Here is a 7,103-nt window from a genome sequence, read left to right as displayed (position 1 = left end):
TATTGTGTATACAGTCTTCTGCCTGTATGCCAGCAGAGGGCACCAGACCTCTTTCAAGGTGGTCGTGAGCCACCATGTGGTTGCCCGGAATTGAACTCAGGACCTCTGGAAGAACAGTCAGTGCTCTTAACCGCTGAGCCATCTCTCCAGCCCTGTCTTTTCCTTTTTATCTCTTCTTTCAATATGCAGGTTAAAGAGCCGTCACAAGCAGCCCCTGTGCCAACACTTTTGGTCATTATTTTCTTGTAATCTTAGCACCTATATGTATATACACGTGAGCCCTTCTGAGTTTCTGTTCGTTTGCTTGCTTGCCTTTAAGACAGGGTCTCTATATGGAGCCTTGGCGGACCTGGAATTCACTCTCTGTACTAGGCTGTCTTTGAACTCATAGAGATCCACCTGCCTCTGCAAAGGCATGTGCCACCACTCCTGGCTCGAAACTGTATTCTTAAAAATACAATGAGATTCCACCTTGCACTCTCTAGGACAATCACTAGGTCGTTATCAACCTACAAATGACAAGGACTGACCAGGATGGTGTAATTGGAGTTCTTACACACTGATAACAGAAAGTGAACGGTCTTGTGGCATGTGTATTCCTTCTCTTGGACTTGGGAATCAGTAAAACCTGCAGCCCAAAGTTCAGGGGACTCGAGACTGGGCCTTCTATGCTGCAGTTGGCGCTGAGAATGCCTATGCTATCCAGAAGGCGGGAATCAGCAATCAGTCAACTTTCTAGCAGTCAGGAGCTTGTTACTAAACTCACAAGGGAGTTTCAAAACCACCAGCAGACCCTTCTTGGTCAGGCACGTGCCAGGGTTGCGTAGATTCTAGGACACAGGCCAATCAATGTCAAAGGACCAGGTCCTTTCTAAATCCAAGACCCGACTGTGGGGAGGGAGGGGCCAAGGGTGGAGGCAGGGCGTGGTCAAGATGAGGGCGGGGCTGAGATGTGGGATGAGGTTTCTGGTGTTCGGAATCTCTAGAGTCAGCCAGCTTGTGGTCAGGGAATGAATGAGTAGTCACCGTCCTCAACACTGGAAGGACCAGCCAACTGCCAGAAAGTCAAAGTCTTGCTCTGAGCAACGTCCACGTCCTCACTGCTCGGCAGAACAATGGCAAAGAAAGAGGAATTTCTTCGGACAAGTCAGAGACAGATTTTTTTCTCAAGTTAACCTGGCCTCAAGGTGAAAAGCAGGCTGAGAGAGGTCTCAACGGTCACACCGGCTGTTCTTGCAGAGGACCGGGCTTGGTTCTCAGCACTCACATGGTGGTTCATAACCATCCATAACTTAACTCCAGTTCCAGGGGATCTGACACCCTCCTCTGAGCTCTGAGGGCACCAGGCACTCATGTGGTGAACAGACATACATGCAAGCAAACACGCATACACATAAAATACGTTCCTAAAGGAGGAGGAGATAACGGCAGGTTTCAAGCCGCCCTCAGTGAGAGTACCTTGCGGTCGGTGATGGACTGTGATGTAGAAGCCGAGTAAACCCTAAGTGCTTTTTGTCAGGATCTTTTTTACTACGATTTTTTTTTATAAGCCAGGCATAGTGGCATATGCCTTTAATCCCAGTGCTCAGGAGGCAGAGACAAGTGGATCTCTGAGTTCAAGGCCAGCCTGGTCTACAGAGGGAGCTCCAGGGCAACCAGGCTATACTGAGAAACCCTGTCTTGAAAAATACAATATAATTTTTTTCATACAATATATTTTGATCATGTTTTTCCCTCCACCAACTCCTAGATGTTCCGCCTCCCTACACATCTAACTTTATATTCTTTTCTTTCAAAAAGAAAGAAACAACAACAAGAAAAACGGACAAAAACGAAAATCAAAACAGGTAAAACAAAAATAAGACAAAAAAAATTGCCAAAGCAAAGCTTCTCTGACATGGGTTGAGTGAGGCCCCGATCTATGGACAAAGCACTAGGTCATTCTATTGCTGTTTCTTCAGAATAATAATATCGGGTTTGCCCTAGGCCACGGCCTATCTAGTCTCAGGTTCTTGGCCACATTAGCAATGTCAGGTATGGGTTCCATCTCATGGAAAGGGCCTTAAATCTAATCAAAAAGTGGCTGAGAAAAGGAGGCTGTGAATTTGGAGGGGAGTGGGGGAGGGGTGTGTGGAAGGTTTTGTAAGGAAAAGGGAGAAGAAATGTTTTAATAAATCATAATCTCAAATATTTTCATTTCAGTGTTTTGGTTACTCCCATAACATTTGGGCCACTATTGCCCCGGTATATTTTGCAGGCAGACTGACGTCGTAGGTTGCAGGGTTTGTAGCTGGGCGATGATTATCTTTCTCTAGCAGTGTTCAGGGTACTTTCCAGCACCATGGATGCTCGGCAGTAGGGGTGAAACTTCTAGTTAGACTTGATCAAAATCTTACCCACTTTTCCCATAGATCCCTCTCTCCTTGTCCTAGTTGGGATTCAGTGTGCCCTCAGCAGGGTTCTGAGGCAAGGCGCTCTCCCGAGACCCTCAACTGTCTACCCGGATGCTTCATAGAAACAGACCACGTAGACTTATGGGTTAAAGCCATTTGCCGCTCAATCTTGCTGGAAAGGAATCAGTCAGTCATTTTAACCCTGTACCTCTGGCAAATGACATAGGACTTTCTTTCTAAACGTTGTAGACCGCCTTCCCCCGGATGTTGTAAATCACACGGGAAGAGGCTGACAGAGCGGGTTTGCTTCCCATACCCTCACTGAGCACGCAGACCCGCCAGGTTTTCTTGACTTCCTGGTTGGGAACTTCTCACTTCCCCCTAACCCTTTCTGGATGCCTAGTATTTCTGCCTCGGGTTTCCTTGGTCAAGGTTTGACATTTCTTAACAGCCTATCCTATTTCCTAATCCCATGCTGAACTGCTTTCAGAGTGCAGCCTTGCATAATGGTCTCCCTGTCTGCCGTCATAGCTTTGCTGGCTGCTGCTCTTTCTGCTATTCTATGAATGATCTTTTTATTTGGGGAGGAGGAGCTATGTAGCTCTGACTGACCTTGAACTCACTGTGACTCACCGGCCGACCTTGATTTTGTCCCTTCTCAACCTCCTCAGCACTAGGAGCAAGTTTTAGACTGCATCTGGTTCAATTCCTCACCCTCCCGTTCCCTAGAGACTGGCTGGGTTAGGGAAGACCAGTCCCATTCACAGAGGACTCCGGGCTACACCATGCTCTGTAGGAGGCTGAAGAGAGCAGGTTAGCTTGAGAGACCTTCTGGTCTGCTCTTGTCCAATTTGGTCCTCTGCTTGACAGCAGAAACATCCTGGATCCCCATCCATCACCCACACATTGTCCACAATGAGCCTTGCTTGCACTCCTACCAGAAGCCTGTTTTCCAAACTGCTGGCTCAAGGTATGGATAAGAGTCACCCTGAAATACAAGCTCTGCAATATCAGTGCAGAGCCCAGTGGGGGCAAGGTTCTGCCCAGATGCAGGCAGGCAGGCAGGCATGTGTGGTGATATATTATTTATGATTTACTAAAGATTGCCTGAAGGTTCAGAATGCAAACCCAGTCATGCTAGTTAGCTACAGAAGCTGGGCGATGGTGGCCCACACCTTTAATTCCAGCACTGGGGAGGCAGAGGCAGGCAATCTCTGTGAGTTCCAGACCAGCCTGGTCTACAAGAGCTAGTTCCAGAACAGCCTCCAAAGCCACAGAGAAACCCTGTCTCAAAAAACAAAAAACAAACAAACAAACAAAACCAAAAGAGTGTGTCCATCTAAAAGAGAAACAGAGCTCAGGCCTTTAATCCCAGCACTAGGGAGATGGAGACAGGAGTGATGTGCCTGGGCAGAAAGAAGAGCACAAGGCAGAGGGAGAGAGGAACTCAGGGCAGTCTCAGAGGGCCCTCTAGGGTTCTGAGGCTTGGAGGAGAGCAGTGTAGTCTGGAGATGCAGTTGGAGGTTTGGGGGATCCACCCTTCAGTGTGAGCATCGATAGAAGTAAGAACTCTCTAGTGGCTGGCTGCTTTGCTTCTCTGATCTTCAGCGGGTTTATTAGATCATAAACAACACATTACAACGGGCATGGTGACTGAGGAAGGCTCCATCTGCATACAGCAGAAGCTGTGCCTGCCATCAGCTACATCATCAGGGAGACTTTGACCTTGCCCTGCAACTTGGGCAACCTTTGAGACCAGCTAGGTTTGGTTTGGTTCTTGCCTGTCTTCCATTTTGCTCTGGGAAACGCCAAACATGGTTATCAGGGCCAGTGGTAAGATGGCCTGTGCCCTTGGAGAAGCAACTCTGGGGATATGGGTGGGGGTGGGGAGGCTGCCAGAGGCAGAGCAGCTGGGATGAAGTAGCTGGAGGCTGGGACGTGGTACATGGGCAGTGATGGTTGTTCCAGGGAAGTGACAGTGAGGATAAAGAGGCAGTAACTGATATGTTAAACACGCAGGAAGGCTACCCAGGGACCAGGCATACGTAAGGGCAGGGTGGCAGAGGGACTGATTGACACCACATGGGACAGCAGGACCCTGGAGGCTCTGTCACTCAAACAGGTCTGCTCTCTCCACTGCTTCCCAGGCACATTCTCCAGCGCCTCTGGAGAAGAAGGAGTCTAGTGACAGTGATGAGAGCCAGAGAGTCAGGACCGACTGCCACCTCCTCACACAAGGGGATGCTTAGGCAGAGCTGTGCCAGGGCTGCCCTGTGCTGGACAGGTGTTCCCACAGGGCTCCAGGCTTAGGAGCAGCCTGGTAGGCATCGCCCGGTCCGTGTGCACTGGTTACTGGCCTGTGAGCCATTTCTCTAAAATTGTGTTTTTAGAGTTGGAGAGATAGCTCCACAGTGGAGAGCACTGCCTGCTCTTGCAGAGAACCTGGGGTTAGTCCCCAGCACCCACGTGGTGGCTCACAACCACCGGTGACTCCAGTTCCAGGGGATCAGACATTCTTCTGAATTCCAAGCGCACGAGACACCAGTGTGGTACACAGACACACACACATGCAGGCAAAACACTCATACACATCCAATAGTAACTTTTTTACTTTAAAACCGTTTGCTTATTTGTTTGTCTGTTTTGAGACGTGTTTTCTCTATATCCCTGGCTGTCCTGGAACTCCCTCTGTAGACCAGCCTGACCTCGAACTCAGAGATCCGCCTATCTCTCCCTCCTGAGTACTGGGATTAAGGGCACAGGGCCACCACCCCTTGTTTTGCACAAACAGCTTAGTCTTCATGCCTTAGTTAGGGTTTCTAATGCTGGGATAAAACACCATGACCAAAAGCAAATTAAGGGAGAAGGGGTTTGCTTTGTCTTACAGGCCACACCCCAGCATTGAAGAAGTCAGGGCAGGCACTCGAGTAGAAACCATGGAGGACGCTGCTCACCCACAGTGTGCTGGGCGCTCTACATAAACCATAATCCAGAAACTGCCCCACAGACCACAAGCCGATCAGATAGGGGCATTTTCTTACTTCCCCAAAGGGCTCTAGCTTATGTTTAGTTGACATAAAACCAGCCAGTACACAGGGAAAACATACAAAACATGATATAAAAATAAATAAAATATTAAAAACCACCAACAAAACTCAGTCCTTATCTATTTTCCCTACCAAGCTCATGCTTACTTTGTTTTTAATATCTGATAATGCCACAGCCTCCAGCTACAACTCGAGTCCTGCCAGGCGCCCCCTGGTGGCGAGGTGTCCTCACTGCTAGTGCTGCAGCCCCACAGCGGGAGCAGACTTTGAACGCAGTCTCCCCACCTCCCCCACCCTCACCCCAGGCACTGATAAGGCGCTTACTCTGCGGCTTTCTCCTGTAGCCATTTCTTTGGTAGTGAGGCCAAGGGTGGCTCTCAGCCCGGCTGAATTCTCTGTCACCCTGGCCTTAGAGCTTGGGAAGCTGGGAGTGTGTAGAAGAGCAACAGGTGGAGCCAGGCTGTGGTGGTGCATGCCTTTAAGCCCAGCACGTGGGAGGCAGGCAGATCTCTCTGTGAGTTCGAGACCAGCCTGGTCTACAAAGTGAGTTCCAGGACAGTCTCCAAGACAATACAGAGAAACCCTGTCTTGAAAAAACAAAACAAGGGCTGGAGAGGTGGTTCAGAGGTTAAGAGCACTGACTGCTCTTCCAGAGGTCCTGAGTTCAATTCCCAGCACCCACATGGTGGCTCACAGCCATCTGTAATGAGATCTGGTGCCCTCTTCTGGCCTATGGACATACATGCAGACAGAATACTGTATACATAATAAATAAATCTTTAAAACAAAAAAGCAACAGGTGGGAATCAAGTGTCTGAGTACAGGAGGCCTGAACCCAGCTCCCCCTAAAGTGTCCATTATTCCAAGGGACCCTTCATGTCCTCACATCACTGACAATTTACAGTTGTTGAGACCTCTTCCAAACAGCCTAAGACAGGATCTCAGCATTGAAGTCACAAGACAGGGACGCTGGCCAGCTGTCTTTTTCACCCAGGGCCAGGCCTACAAGCCCCACTGTGCAGCTTGTGGGAGCATGGTTTCCAGAAGTGCTGGCTGTCTTCACCAAGACCAGGTTGGCTCAACATCCTCTAGATTTCTTTCATCTGCCTCCCTGTGACCCTCACCAGGACTTGGGGTCTCAGTATCTCAGAGAGGACAAGAGTTTCTCATCGTTATTAATTCCCAGTCCTGGAGAGCCCAGCAAAAGCCTAGTGCAGGGTATGTTGCCCAGCCCAGGGCAGCCTCCGGCAGAGAGGAGAACTAACTAGTGTTGGTGAGGGCATGTAAAGGGCCTCGCTGCATTTGATAAAGATGCCCAGGTAGAGGTAGATGATGCTGCAGTAGAGGAGAAACGGCCTGCTCAGCTACACACACACACACACACACACACACTCACACACACTCACACATACACTCACACACACTCACACACTTACACACACACTCACACACACACACACACAGAGAAGAGACAGAAAGACTTCAGACTCCAGGATGAGGACATTTGAAACTGACTCAGCAGGGTTCTTTTTGTTTGTTTGTTTTTTTGTTTGTTTGTTTTTCCAGACAGGGTTTCTCTGTATTGTTTTGGAGACTGTCCTGGAACTAGCTCTGTAGACCTGGCTGGCCTCGAACTCACAGAGATCTGCCTGCCTGTGCCTCC

This window comes from Mesocricetus auratus, unplaced genomic scaffold (genome assembly GCF_017639785.1).
Source record: "Mesocricetus auratus isolate SY011 unplaced genomic scaffold, BCM_Maur_2.0 Super-Scaffold_100027, whole genome shotgun sequence".
Classification (NCBI taxonomy): Eukaryota; Metazoa; Chordata; class Mammalia; order Rodentia; family Cricetidae; genus Mesocricetus; species Mesocricetus auratus.
The sequence above is the reverse complement of the archived record's forward strand: the minus strand, read 5'-3'. Positions refer to the sequence as shown.